General features: G+C 39.4%; 1 protein-coding gene across 1 annotated transcript in view; it reads right to left on the minus strand.

Annotated features, from left to right (window-relative positions):
• The window catches only part of CAPN14 (calpain 14), a 64257-nt gene extending 53676 nt beyond the window's left edge, over window positions 1-10581 (minus strand). The window contains exon 1 of the mRNA XM_073628287.1: window positions 10482-10581. The gene's annotated coding sequence lies outside the window, so the exon portion shown is untranslated. The remainder of the gene's footprint in view (window positions 1-10481) is intronic.
• Between the last annotated feature and the right edge of the window lie 4414 nt (window positions 10582-14995).

Consider the following 14995-nt stretch of genomic DNA (forward strand, 5'->3'; position numbering starts at 1 on the left):
GCAGAGCACATTACATGGGACAGGGCACATTACATGGGGCAGAGCACATTACATGTGGGACAGGGCACATGACATGGGGCAGAGCACATTACATGGGACAGGGCACATGACATGGGGCAGAGCACATTACATGGGACAGGGCACATGGCATGGGACAGGGCACATGTCATGGAGCAGAGCACATTACATGGGACAGGGCACATGGCATAGGGCAGAGCACATTACATAGGACAGGGCACATGGCATGGGGCAGAGCACATTACATGGGACAGGGCACATGACATGGGGCAGAGCACATTACATGGGACAGGGCACATGACATGGGGCAGAGCACATTACATGGGACGGGGCACATGACATGGGGCAGAGCACATTACATGGGACGGGGCACATGACATGGGGCAGAGCACATTACATGGGACAGGGCACATGACATGGGGCAGAGCACATTACATGGGACAGGGCACATGACATGGGGCAGAGCACATTACATGGGACAGGGAACATGGCATGGGGCAGAGCACATTACATGGGACAGGGCACATGACATGGGGGGTCAGCCTGTCAGTGCTCAGACCATACGCCGCACAATGCATCAAACTGGTCTGCATGGCTGTCGTCGCTTAAGGAAGCCTCTTCTAAAGAAGATGCACAAGAAAGACCACAAACAGTTTGCTGAAGACAAGCAGACTTAGGACATGGATTACTGGAACCATATCCTGTGGTCTGATGAGACCAAGATAAACTAATTTGGTTTAGATGGTGTCAAGCGTGTGTGGCAGCAACCAGGTGAGGAGTACAAAGACAAGCGTGTCTTGTCTATAGTCAAGCATGGTGGTGGGAGTGTCATGGTCTGGGGCTGCATGAGTGCATGGGGAGCTACACTTCATTGAAGGAAACATGAATTCCAACATGTACTGTGACATCCTGAAGCACAGTCTGCTTTCGGAGACTGGGCCGCAGGGCAGTATCCCAACACACCTCCAAGACGACCACTGCCTTGCTAAAGAATCTGAGGTTAAAGGTGATGGACTGGCCAAGCATGTCTCCAGACCTAAACCCTATTGAGCATCTGTGGGGCATCCTCAAATGGAAGGTGGAGGAGCGCAAGGTCTTTAACTTCCACCAGCTCTCTGATGTTGTCATGGAGGAGTGGAAAAGGACTCCAGTGGCAAACTGTGAAGCTCTAGTGAACTCCATGCCCAAGAAGGTTAAGGCAGTGCTGTAAAATAATGGTGGCCACACAAAATATTGACACTTGGGCCTAATTTGGACATTTTCACTTAGGGGTGTACTCACTTTTGTTGCCAGCGGTTTAGACATTAATGGTTGTGTGTTGAGTTATTTTGAGGGGACAGCAAATTTACACTGTTATACAAGCTGTACACTCACTACTTTACATTGTAGCAAAGTGTCATTTCTTTAGTGTTGTCACATAAAAAGATATAATAAAATATTTACAAAAATGTTAGGGGTGTACTCACTTTTGTGAGATACTGTATATCTATATATATAGCTATATATACAGTATCTACAGGGTATATATATAATTTTTATTATTTATTTATTTTTTTTTTCATTATTTTTTTTTTTTTTTTAATTTGGGCTATCCATATACATTAACGTTTTTTTTTTTACTTTATTCCAGTGAGGAGTGATTACATCACCAGAAGAAATGCTGAGCAATAGCGGAGAGGCAGCGAGGTGAAGGATGAATTCTGAGTCGCTCTGTGACTCACTGATCAAGCACGCCACAGAAAATAGTGAACACATGACTTACCTCACAGCACGATCCAAAAAAACACAACTCCTCACGTGTAGCAGCAGAATGCCTCCTAGAACCCGATGCACTTTGGGTCACATGAGATCTGAGTTTTGGTATGAAACAGTTACGATTGCGAAATCCCCTTTTTCCCAGGTAGAGCTTGTTTACATCAGCAATAGCCCTCTGATGAGCGATCTGTGGTTTGACAGGTAGTGGGAGGGCGTTCTGATACACTACATAATTTAACCCCTAAAAATTTGCACCCCCATGCTACAATTAAATGCAGTTGTGAGGCAGTCACACTGCGGCCCCAGTCACTTGAATGGCTCGGGTTTAGCAAATGGTACCGCCTGTCAGAGGGATAACATTTTCTGCACCATAATGCAAAGAATTGCAGTCATGGCATGTGAATACCCTCATATGGATGCCTTTGGCGCTTAGAAGGGCAGTTGGGGGGTGGTGTAAACTAGGCCTTAAGGTGTTTGTAGACATCAGAGGGCTTCATAGCTAGAGATATGATCTGCTTTTTAACCCAAAACATTGGCCGAGCGCCTAAGTTTCAGTGAATGAAGATGGGGGGGGGGGAGTAGGGATAAGCGTGATTGAGCATTTTCATTTTGCCAACATTTTGGCAAAAATTAAGCTGAATTACACTAGTACTGGCATTCAGTTCTGTATGCATTCAGGGACATAGTTTGCACTTTAGGCATACATTCCTGAATCAGTGGTGGAACTACCAGGGTCACAAAGGTCGCACTTGCAAGTGGGCCCTGGCATTCCGAGAGGCCCCAAGATGTCAGAGGTTCACACTGCTGCGACCCCAAAGCCATGCCTCTTGCTTGTGACTTGCATGTGATTTCCTTGGAACCTGGTTGTGATTACTTTGCGTCTTTCATGTGACTTTTGTGATTTAACATTGCAGTCTATGGCACTCAAATCCAGACCAGGGGAAAGGGTCTGGGACTGATGGAAAGTGCCCCGGCAGTCAGGGGGGCGTTTCATGGTTCTAGTTATGTCTCTGCCCTGAATGCATAGAGCTCCAAATGTGAGTACCACTTGGTACAGCATTTAGCCCTGTCCAGCTGCAGTATATTTCAGGCTGCCATGGACCTTGGGTCTGGACTCCACACTTATGCCTCCTGGGCACACTCTAGCCAGGATTGGCTGCACACGGGCTGAAAGCCTAGTGAGCAAGTAGTCTTACACTGTTCCCATCTCTCTCTGTGAAGTATAGAACACCTCCCACCTATGTTCTGGAAATTAGGAGTGGTATGTGTTCTGTAGCCCTGTGCTAGAATGACAACACTGTTCCACCACAGATACAGTACAGTGAGTTGTCACCTAAAGTGTGTTGTTGCAGCCACCATATCTAAGCTGCGATATTTTACATTTTTCTTCTTGGGTGTAGATACACTTTGATATAATATGGTATTAGTAACAATTGGTAACAATTATAGTTGTCCCGATACTGAGTACAAGCACCGATACTTTTTTTTTTCAAGTACTCACCGATACCGATTAACGATACTTTTTTTTTAATGTCATGTGACAGTGGCACTAATATGCAGCACTGATGGGCACTGATAGGTGGCACTTATGAGGCGTGGACTGTGTCAGTAGCTTTTTTTTTTTTTTTACAATTTAATTTTTTTACATTTTATCTTTCTTATTAATTTTTACATTATATATATATATATATATATATATATATATATATATTTTTTTTTTTACAACACTTTCTTTTTCTGCTTTTGCTTTATTTTATTATTTTTACAATTTTACTTTGGAATATTTATTTATTACGTTTCCTTTTTTAAAATCTATTTATTTATATTTTATTCAACCCTGTTGGGGGGGTTAGGGGGGCTTTGGCGAGATGTCAGGGGTCTAAAACCTTTGAGACAGGGAAAGGGACTGAGGATAGAGATTCCCCAGTCCCTTTCTCAGCAGCCCCAGCTGCACTGAAGATGAATGGACACGAGACAGCCGGTAAATTACATATTTGCCGGCTCCTTCCTCTGCTCTCCATCCTAAAAGATTGTGGGGGGTACGGAGAAGGACGGGGGGGACCGGAGAAGCACACAGAGGGGGAGCAGAGGAGAAGGAGGGGGGGCGGTGGAGCACACAGAAGGGGACCAGAGGAGGACAGGGGGGGATTGGAGAAGCACACAGAGGGGGACCGGAGGAGGACAGGGTGGGGTGGACCAGAGGAGCCAAAGGAGGAGCATATTGGAGGACACAGAGGGGAGCCAGAGGAGGATACAGGAGACACTCAGGAACAATCAGTGTGGCGGCAGGGGGAGTTATAATCACAAACTCCCTGTCTGGCTTTCAATAAAGCAGCTGAAAGCCGCGGAGGGGAGAGGGGGAGAAGCCGCTGTCAGCTGCTTTATTGAAAGTCACACAGGGAGATCGGTGATTATAACTCCCCTGCCGCCGCACCGATTGTTCCTGAGTGTCCAGGTATCGGACTAGGCATCGGGAGCATTTGCACGAGTGCAAGTACTTCTGCAAATACTCGGTACGGTATTGGCTAGTATAGGGACAACACTAATAACAATGTATAAACAGGCAAACATGAGATAACTGTATATTGCTGACCAGGCCTTTTTTTCTATGAATCTTCGAGCATTATTCCTTGGTTCCACCCCTTGCCCACCTCCCAGTATTGCTCTTTATAGAGAATACAGAACCAAGTATAATTTTTTGGTGCCATGTAATTTGTATGGAATTCATTAATGATAACAAAAAAAGGAGTATAATAGATCCCCTGCAGCCAGCAACAACAATAGACCCACAGCAACAATAGATCCCCCAAAAAACAATGGACCACCCACAATAAAGTACACTGACAACAACAATAGACCCCCCCCCCCCAGCAATGACAGATCTCCCCACAGCCAGCACCAATAGACCCTCCAGCAGCCAGCTAAAACAGATCCCCTCAACAGTAGATCTCTCCCAGCAACAACTGAGCCCCAGCAACAAAAGATCAGCACCTGGCAGCAATAGTTCCCCCACCAGTAACAATAGACCCCCCAGTCCCTGCAAAAATAGATCCCCTCCAGCTACAATAGATCCCCCAGCAGTCAGTATCAGTAGACACTTGAGCACACCCCAGCAACTATTGCCAATACAGTACATACATTCAGTACTGTAGGTGCCGGAACTGCATTCGTCCGCGTTCCTGCTGAAAAAAGCCCTGCTGCTGACGACGGTAGTGAAATGATGTTCCCACTAAATACACAATGGAAAGCTACCTAGTTCCCACTGCCGCCTATAGGCATAAGCATGCTGTGCTAATACTAAATCCAACCCTGATTGATTTCCTCGGGCATTGCCCCTCACATGGCCTCGCCTGCTGTGTCCTCTCCATTTACTCACAATTTCCTCCACTCCCATAATCCTCTCCTTCTACCTTTTTTGGCTTTCACCATCTCACTTCTAAATTTAACAAAGATTACCGCCACACCCGCTCCTCTCTCTGGACTTCACTCCCTCTGCCAACATCGATCGGTCACATTTCCCTCGCTGTCAGTGACACATATGTGGCACAAAAACAAAACTATGTTACTAATACAGCAAACTTTATTAAAATGACTCCAGTCACCTGCTGGGTACAGATAATCTACCATGCTTGTATCAGGTCTGTGACCAAACAGGACTAATAACAGACATGGCCAGGCACCCAGTGTTTTTAAAAGGAGGCCAACAATGCTCAGTCCTTACTATCTCATGGTAGGTGCACTTGACCTCCGGAAGGCCTTGCGCCTTCATGACCAGGCCATTTTAATTTTTTTCGCTATTCAGCACTGTGCTACTTTAACTGCTCAAGCAAAATGTATATCATTGTTTTCCACACAAATAGAGCTTTCGTTTGGTGGTATTTGATCACCGCTGGGTTTTTTTTTTCAGATATAAATGGCAAAAGATCAAAAAATTAAAAAAAAAAACAATAATTTTTAACTTATGCTATAAAACAAATCCAATAAAAAATCCAAATTTCTTCATAAATTTAGGCCAAAATGTATTCTGCTACATGTCTTTGATTAAAAAAATCCCAATACGTGTATATTTACTGGTTTGCTTGAAAGTTAAAGTGCCCACAAAATATGGTATATATACTGGAATTTTTATTTTATTTATATTTTATTTATTTTTATACTACTAATGGCAGTGATCAGCAAATTATAATGGGACTGCAATAGTGCGACGGAAAATCTGACACTAGCTGACACTGGGGGGAACTAACTAACTGCCACTGACATCACCAGTGACACTAATACAGTAATCGGTGATAATAATATACACTGTCACTGTACTAATGACACTGGCTGAGAAGGGGTTAACATCTTGGGTGATCAAAGGGTTAAATGTGTGCCTTACTATGTGTAATGTGTGTAAAATGTGCTGTTTTTACTAATAGGTCTCCAAGATTCTCTCTGTACAGAGCTCTGTGTTGATTGTCAATACAATAGCTCAGCGGGGAAATTCCCCCATCCACCTCGAATGTGTGGATGGAGGAGGAATCAAGTCAGTTTTTTTCATTCAACCCACTAGTTGGACAAAAAAAAATAAAAAAACAGACTCGTCTATGGGCTACTTTAGATCTTACATTTCAAATATACAGCTACTAGGCTGCAGAACAGGAGTGCCTATGCTCACTCACATATCCGGAATTGCAGTGCTATTTATAAGGAATAATTGGAGACAAAAGCTATAATTTTCAGGGCACTGTTTAGGCACAATTAACATTTCTACACGTTCCCTTCCCTTGTATTCCATTGTTTAAATTTAGTTACTATTATTTTTTCTATTTTAATTTTTTTAATAGTTGAGAGGTTTTTATTTTTGTCATTGAGACAATTTCCCCTTACTTCCTGTCCTGGTGACAACAGTGTGACCAGTAGAGTAAATGAGGCAGAATTTCTACCCCAAGCACATACAGCAAATCTGGTGAAATTTGGGGAAATCCACAATTTTACAGTTGTCATATGAGCAAGAGGTGAGAGGAAATCCTCCAGTAAGGATACCTATTCCTGTGGCCGTTGGAACAGAAATTCTGTTTACTTTGCAGAGATTTCCTGCCAGTTCCTGTTGTGTCTCCAGGACAGGAAATGAAGGGAAAGCTCCTCAGTGGAACAATCAGAGTAAAAATTAACCTGATAGGAGTTTGAATTCTTCTCTACTCTATCTGAAATTTAAAAAAATGGCTTTGAGACATTGAGGACTATGTATTTATATAAAGAAACATAAATAAATAAATAATAATAATATTATATACAATATATATATATATATATATATATATATATATATATATATATATATATTACATTATGCAGTTTTCTTTCCTTGAAGATAAGAAAATCGCTCAATTTCCCCATCAACACATTCAGCATTAATGAGGGAATCCCTCCCACTGCGCTATTGTATTCTGACTGCGGGGAAACCTCCTATAGCCTGTAGCAGTGATCGTACAAAAGAAACCCAGCAGGCTTGTTGTACTGAAGTAGATCGATAGATCAACTTCAGTACAACCAGTCTGCTCATAAATGGATAGAAACTTGGCCAGTTCCTGCTGAACCGGCAAAATTTTGATCTGCCTATGACCGACTTACTATTATTTGTTTCTAATAAATAATGAGGAATAGCTACACATTTATTTCTTTTTCTTTTTTCTTTTTTTTAAATCCTTCCACAATTAAATAACTGTAATGCCCCGTACACACGGTCGGATTTTCCGACGGAAAATGTGTGATAGGACCTTGTTGTCGGAAATTCCGACTGTGTGTAGGCTTTATCACACATTTTCCATCGGATTTTCCGACACACAAAGTTTGAGAGCAGGCTATAAAATTTTCCGACAACAAAATCCGTTGTCGGAATTTCCGATCGTGTGTACACAAATCCGACGGACAAAGTGCCACGCATGCTCAGAATAAATAAAGAGATGAAAGCTATTGGCTACTGCCCCGTTTATAGTCCCGACGTACGTGTTTTACGTCACCGCAGTCAGAACGATCGGATTTTCCGACAACTTTGTGTGACCATGTGTATGCAAGACAAGTTTGAGCCAACATCCGTCGGAAAAAATCCTAGGATTTTGACGGAATGTCCGATCAATGTCCGACCATGTGAGAACCTTTATTAGCAGTTACTTTTTTTTAATAAAAAGGGTTCTGGTCCTACAGATGCAGATATTACACGGTGGAGTTCTTTAAATACAGACAGCAATAAAAGCTACAATAAACATATAATGAGATCTGGTTACTGCCACTAAATAACTGCCTGAATGTATTCAACACATATAATATTCGATGATTTAATAATTAATAATTAATTGCATGGCATTTTTCACAGATTTTTAAAGCTGTAGCTTTCATTAAAAAATAATCCATGGTGATCCGGCCATGAAGGCCCTCGCTCAGACACTTCCTGTTATGTGGTGACAACTCGCTGACCCTGTCTCCCAAATTGCCTCCTGTGTTGTCACCTTGTTGCATGCCCTCTCAATGAAGACTAGAGACAGCTGCACCAATGTACATTGCACAGGTAAGGTAGGTCCACTGTGGTCACCATCAGGAAACCCATCCTGAGAAATGCTATTCAGCCATCACTAGAGTGCATGTAGATAGGAAGAGGCTGCTAAAAGGCTACAGAAGATTAACAGCATTTAACTGCAACAAAGGATGAAAATAGGTTGAAAAATATTTTGTTTTTAAGGGTAACTTTATAATACACTGCTTTAGAAAACTAAATATCATTCAGTTAGGAATTATATGTACTTTAATGGGTAAAAATCCCACTCGCAAGCCTTCATCCAGAAAATTTTGCCTTTTTTATGCTTGTTTTGGCCGGACCTAATCTGGGTTCATACACTAAAAGAGTAGAGAGAGTTCACTTCGCTTACTGAATAAGGTGAAGCTATCGTCTCTTTGAATTCACAATCATGTGCAACAGAAAATAAAGAGAACAAGACTTCTGCTTGCACAATATGTGATTTACTAAAAGCAAACAGGCTGTTCATTTTGCAAGGGAATTTTACCTTAGTTTAGTGAACGTAATGAATGTTCATATAATACCATATCGTGTGCAAGGAAAAGAAAATGTATTTTTGGTTGGATGATCGAGGCTGCGTAAACTGTTGGCGGTGTATAAATCCTGTATAATAATAATAATGTTGGAAGTCACTGTTGTCAATGAAGTCAATGTTGGTTGGTCACCTCATTCACTAAACTAAGGGAAAATTCCTTTGAAACGTGAGTAGCCTATTTGCCTTTAGTAAACCAACTCCAATGAATGGAGCTTCACCATATTCACTAAGCTATTTGAACATTCACTTTGCAAAATGAATGTATTCTACTTCTTAGGAAGTCAGCCGCATAGTTTCCACTTAACTGTTGCAAAATTGAAAGCTTGGCGAGGTAAGCCGCAATGCACTTATTGACCCGGTCACACCACTCACGTGGTGTCATAATCAGCCTTCACACCAAACAGCCAAAAATAATTATAAATGTACCTTCATGATGGGGATTATTTACTAAAACTATATTGTGCAAAATCTGGAGCAGCTCTGCATAGAAACCAATCAGCTTCCAGGTTTTATTGTCAAAACTTAACTGAACAAGCTGAAATTAGAAGCTGATTGGCTACCATGCACGGCTTCACCAGATTCTAAGTGCACCCAGTTTTAGTAAATCCCCCCTTATGTCTCAGATCTATAGGATAAAACAAGACCCTGAACTGATAATAAAGGTTTCTAATCGCTCCTTCGTATACAAATCTGCACACGTCATTTAAAAATGCTGAACAGGCAAATTTTCATCATAGTCAGCTCCGTGTCTACACTTCACCGGCTGCATTGATATCCATCATACAACTGTCATTGAAATAAAGTATTCAGCTTCTCATTACATGCACAAAATTATTGTTAATGTCACAAACATTACAAATGAGGTGTAAATCTACCCCAGGGGACACAGACAGCAGCAGGAGCTTGACAGATGTAGGTTTTAATCTTTCTGTACTCTATTTAAAAATAAGTCTGGCTGTATATATACACCACCTTAGTACTGTTCAAATAAGGGTAGTTGTAAAAATAAAAACTGCTAATTTATCATTTAGTTAGTACGTATATGTTGGGACTGTTTCAAGGTGTCCCTGGAAATAAAAATAAATAAATACAAATGAAAGTGAATTACATTTAAATAAATATCTTTTTTTTAAATTGTAAATATAAATCTGTGCTTTGTTCAAGTATCTTCCTGTTGACGACTTATTTTTTTTTTACAAAGTCAAGTTCCTCATGTTCTGTATTATGACCAACTACCATATTTTGTACGTGTTTATCATTTCTGAAAACGAAAATGACTTTTGAAAAACCAATAAAAGTCTATTGAATAAAAAAAAAAAAAAAAAATCTATGAAGGTTCCCCATTTATCGGGTCAAGTAGTAGTTGGTCGTATTTATCTTGACTTGTTCTGTAACGTTGGAGAGGTCTCGCTACTCACCAAAGTAGTGGCCTCAGTTCAAAACTACAAGTAAACATGTGATCTTCCAATATAATATATACAATCGAGCAAATCAACGACCAGCAATATACGACACTCAAACATAAATAACTCAAACTACAAAAAGGTCCATTCTAAAAACAGTATACTAAACTACAATAATAAAAAGAAAAAAATATTATGAGCCAAGGAAGGGACAGACCTGGTTGGTGAATTCCGTACTTTGGTGTTCAGTTAGCTCCAAACGAGTTTTCCAGTGTTTGCTCCACAATGACTGAATCACACAGCTTTTATACGAGACGTGACGTATCATCTTAGTATGCGTGGCTCCGCCTTCTGTTACCTGTAATTGGTATCCTGTTTCATAATGAAAAATGAGCCTACAGTACATGACGGTCCCTACCTCCATAGAATGTAACTCTGCTTTACAAGTCACATCTTGTGCAAACCAGGCTCACGGGAGACTCATAAACCTAGAAAGTAAAAACATTTCTGCGTTTGGCATACAACAGTAAAGCAATGTTGACAATGTTGTAAAATAAGGAAGATCTGAGGAAATAGCCTGAGAAATCCTAACCCCAGACAAAATATATTATTACAAGTTCTAAAATTCTCTAGTGCAAAGAGGAGAAAGAATATAAAGATAAAAGATATTTAAATCTGAGTAGCCGCTGGCCTGAAAAAAAAAACCTTGATCCTTCAAAGGCCGGTGTTATAACAATTATTTTTATTGTTTTTCTTTACTCTTTTTTTTTTTCTTTTTTTTACTAAAGTGGGAGTTACATTTTATGTTAGGTTTGTATTTTTGTATGTGACCACAGTGTTTGGACAAAATGTAACCACCTTGTTCTTTCCCAGCTCTTTAATTATGCAAAAACTAACACAAATTTTAAATCTTTATAAACTAATAGTAAAAAAAAAAAAAAAAAAAAAAAAAAAAAAAGCTAAAGAAAGGGACTAGAACGACTAAAAATATTATTAGGGTTAACTACAAGTTTTATTCTGCAATTTGTTCCTTTTATGGGCTCATGCACACTGCAGCTCAAACCACCTAATTTACAGGCATTTGAGCTTTTTTGTTTTAACCTATGTGTCCATGCAAACATAGGTGTTTACAGGTGTTTAGAGGCAAAACAAAAATAACCCCTCCAAATTCAAATTCAGGAGAGAAGCTTTTGAGCATATAAAATGCTCAAATGTGCCTAAACCTGCATAAACACACGTTAATGCTAGACGCATTCTAATGGACAGAATAAATGAACATTCTGACCAATAAAATGCATTAACACTAGACACTTCAACGCACATGAGCATAATGCAAAACACGGCTCTTTACTGCAATTTTTTCTGCTGCTAAACGGCTATAGGAGAAAAGGCATCAGAGAGAATACAGTGTGCGTGTGGCCTGTGAAGGCACTCAAATCATGTTTCTGGTACTAAGCAATTTTTTGTTGCTAAAAATAAACACAAATTTATAAGGTTTGCTTATAAACCATTAAAACTGTAAAAAAAATAATAAATAAAAATTGCTACTGGAAGAAGGGTAAGAAGGAATAATAAAAGGAAGGAATAATAAAAAATAATTAGGGTTAACTAAAGGGCTAAAATTAGAGATCCACCAAAATTTCATTGAAAATGGTGTTTTCGGCATTTTGCCGATAGAGAAAAAGGTGCCGATAATGGCGCAGAAACCGTGATTCTGCTACAATTTTACTGTGCTTGTGGTGTGTTTTTCATAGCTTATGTGACTTAAAAAGGTAACGTTATTGATGCGTTCTTGCTGCGTTTTCAATGCATTTCATCGGGTGCATTTTAGGTGCAGTTTTTTTTTAGCTGACTAAAAATGCAGCAAGTTAGATTTTTAACACCACAATGGAAGCGCAACGGACCAGTGTTAAGAAACACATAGAATTTAAAGGGATGCATTTTTCTTCAGCTTTTCTTGCACTAAAGGTCCCAATAATGGCCGACAACCAATTTATATACATTTCAATTCATATTTATTAAAAAGTCGAATATAATACAAGTATGTATTTAAAAAAAAATATATATATATATATATATATATATATATATATTTTTTTTTTTTTTTTTTTTATTATTTATTTAATTATTTATTTATTTATTTATTTTTAAACTGTCATTTTCGTTTTCGTTTTCTGCCAAGCGCATCCTGAATTTTTGGTTTTGGCCCAAAAACTTCCATTCGGTGCACCTCTAGCTAAAATGCTATTTAAAATAAAATTATTTATAGTTTTTGTGTGTATATAATGGTAAAGTTTAAATTAAAGCTACAATAGTAGCATTTAATGATAAATGAATGCAGTGCAGAATCTGAGCTGTCAAACCCATAGCTAAGTCAGTACAGAGAATATGGCACTGTGACAGTCACCCTTGTTGTGCCCCCCCACAGCATGGCACCCAATGCCGGTACCTCTTCTGCTTCCAAATAGCCATGTTAGACCCCATTAGGAGGGTATTCCCACCTTTCTTGTCTTTGTGATCCCAAGATAGGAAATGGAGGTGTGGTTGACAGGGAAGCAAAGACAGCAATAAAAACATTGTCAGAAGTTCTAATACATTCCAGCTCCAGCCCTTCCTCGCTGGCGGGATCATCCAATATTTCCTGTTCTCAAAGAAAGTGAAGGGAAAGCTCCCAAATGGGGACACACTATTACAAACTTGACAGCTGTTTTAATTCTTCCCACTTTATCCAAAACTAAATAAAACGTTTTGGTTGGAGTTGGACATCATCTTTTATATTTTACAAAAAAAATGGGTTATGTATTGTGTTTTTTTTTTTTTGCATTAAGATTTTAAAAAGTGTATTTTTTCCCCAAAAACTGCACTTAAAAAAACGCTGCACAAATACCGTGTGAGAAAAAAAAATGCAATTTATTCTCTAGGGCCTCTGCTTAAAAAAAATATATAATTTTTTGTGGTTTTGTGTGGATAGGAGGAACGATGTCATGTTATCTAAATCGTTCGATAAGAGAAAAATTAACGCTCACTGAGAAGAAGGCAAGGCATTCTCTAAATGGTCCTACCGAGCGAGCACCCCCCTGTAGTTACTATGCAGAGGGGCAGCCACTCGGAGTGGCACGTGGAAGATCACATATTACAAAATATAACATCCCTGGAGTTCAGCTTTAATACCACATTAATGCTCATTTAAAGCTTGTTATTGCTTCTCCTCTCCACCTCGTTCAACCAGCGAATACTTTGCTACACTCAATTCTCTGATGTATCTATGGAGGGAGCCATAGTTGTCACACAGACTGGACTTCAAACATGTCTGCCTTTATTGTTCTCTTTTTATTTGGGGAATCGGGAGAGATTACATTTTTGTTTTCGGGTATAGATATCTGTTAATATTTTACTGGAAGATCTAACCACTAGAGGGCAGTTCTACCAAAGATACCTTCCGTTATCATTCTAAAATTGTATATAAGGATTTTTTGGGATTCATTGCAAAATAGAAAATGTTCTCTATATCCTGGTTCCCTGGTTTTGCCTGTAAATACAGAGAAAAGTATAAAGAAAGGCATGATAGATAAAAAAAAAAAAACAAGGAATTCATATACTGAATGGCATCATTACATGTATGAGTGCTATACAGTATCATGCAATACAGTATAATAATTTTTACAGTGATTCTTTATGTTGAGAATCAATGTAAATAAAGGTTTAGGGCCATTTCACACCACATGTAGTCCAGTGCATTTTTTTCTGCATAAAAAATGCATGGCTAGGTGGTTATATGGTTTTCAATGGCAAAGTTCATACCAGTGCGTTTCAGTTCCAGAAAAAAAGCAGAACATGCTGCATTTTTTCTGCACTGAACTGTACTGGACCATGGTAAAACGCATTAAAAACACACTGAGACGCACCTAACTGCACCAAAAAAGGCACTGGAACCCACATGTCCTTACTTAAGTTGAAGAAATAAGAGGGGAAAAAATGCGCTGGAACTCATCAAAAATGCACCAAAAACACGCATGCAGAAAAGCATGCGTAACGCATCTAGACTGCGTTTCTATGGTGTGAACTGACCCTTAAAGAATATTAATAGTTTTATTCCATAATCATATTTTACACTGTACAGTAAATATTAACGTGTTTGCTCTATTAATACTATTTTAATATTATTATTTTATCCAACCATTATTATTAGTTATGCCATTAATGTTTTATTCTACTAATACCTGATGAAGATTCATAAACATACCGGGGGCTTCGGTTCTAGCTGGGGGGTGCTCCACCTCACACCCTATGAAACAGAATTCATAACTGCAGTGGGTGAGGATATGAGCTCCTGCCTTCCGGGTGGTAGATTTTTGTCTTTAGACAAGAATATTTAATTGACTAAAATTCTAACTTGGCAGGTGTGTAACTATGAATTATGGAGCCCCATAGCAAAATTTTGATGGGGCTCCGTAGCTAAATCACTCTGCAATGGCTGTCAGTGTGAACTGTGACAATATGTATCATTGATCTTAACATGATGTACCCCTAAATCAAGGACAGGTAAGCTGTCAGAATAGTCAGGACACTACTAGGGAGCAGTGCTGGGGATAAAAGGTATAGTTTTAGTATTCTGAGCGTCTATCAGCACACAAAATTAAAATTGGTGACAACAAATATTAATAAACCTGTAAAAAAATTTGCAAAATAACAACATATGTGCAAATGTGCAAAATGCCCCCCCCCCCCCCC

The sequence above is a fragment of the Aquarana catesbeiana genome, linkage group LG04, assembly GCF_042186555.1.
Source record: "Aquarana catesbeiana isolate 2022-GZ linkage group LG04, ASM4218655v1, whole genome shotgun sequence".
NCBI lineage: Eukaryota > Metazoa > Chordata > Amphibia > Anura > Ranidae > Aquarana > Aquarana catesbeiana.